Source organism: Mastomys coucha, unplaced genomic scaffold, assembly GCF_008632895.1.
Source record: "Mastomys coucha isolate ucsf_1 unplaced genomic scaffold, UCSF_Mcou_1 pScaffold22, whole genome shotgun sequence".
NCBI classification, from domain to species: Eukaryota; Metazoa; Chordata; class Mammalia; order Rodentia; family Muridae; genus Mastomys; species Mastomys coucha.
In genome coordinates, this window is record NW_022196905.1 from 147,431,757 (window position 1) to 147,432,741 (window position 985).

The 985-nt window shown below is 40.2% G+C and overlaps 1 protein-coding gene across 1 annotated transcript in view; it reads right to left on the reverse strand.

Annotated features, from left to right (window-relative positions):
- The window catches only part of LOC116104725 (vomeronasal type-2 receptor 116-like), a 123,295-nt gene that overhangs the window by 711 nt on the left and 121,599 nt on the right, over positions 1-985 (reverse strand). The window lies entirely within an intron of this gene.

A 985-nucleotide genomic window follows, 5' to 3' on the forward strand; every position in this document is an offset into this window, starting at 1 on the left:
ATAGATTTTTGGAGGCAGTGGTCTTGTGCTGTGTTGGCATATTGATGGTCTAGACACTGCATACACTGATCTGCATCTGGTGAAAATATACATTTTTGTTATTTCATGTTTATTATTCTTTTGTTCACAGCCCTTCTTCTTCACCCACTTATAGTCTTCCTTTGTTACTTCAGACATCAAATGAAAGAATATTATGCAGGCAATAATGTGACGACTGCATTGTGACATGGACAAAGTTATGATTTCTCCTCCTAATTCCATTATTCTTTGGTTTGAAGATTCTGATGCCATTATTTTTCCCCTTTCCAGAAACTTAGGAACTTACACTACACAGCTTCAGTTTGGTTACAATATTGCCTTCAAAGGAAGCATTTCCTGGGCTGGGGACAGATGGCTCACCAGGTAAATGCGCTTGTTACACAAGCCTTATGATGTAAGCTTGGATTCCTAGGACCCAGATAAAGGCTGGATGTAGCAGCACAAATGTCTGTAATCCCAGTGTACCCCTACAGTATGATGAGAGACAGACAGAGTTTGTCTCTGGAGTTCATGGCACATCTAGCCTAACTTATGCATCTATGAAGAGACATGGTTTCAAGCACACTAGAAGGGTGATGACTAACTCCTCAATTCCATATGTGCACTATGGTACATGCACTCCAACTCGCATGGACATACACTCTCTCTCTGGATTTAGAAAAATAATAAATTTAGTGAGGTTTGCCATATTTGAGTGGTGGTATTTTCAATCTTGGATTCTTTGTATTGTGTGTGTTTAAGTAAATATTTGTAGTTGTGCTGGTGCACATGTGTGCATGAATATATATATACATGCTTGTAATTTGTACACGTGGCACCCAGAGGCCAACTTAAGGTACATTCCTCAGGAACCATCTAGTTTGCTTTATAATATGTGATCTCTCTGGGGATTGCTGTTTTGGCTAGTCTGACTGGCCAGGGAGTGCCAGGGATTTGTGTTTCTGCC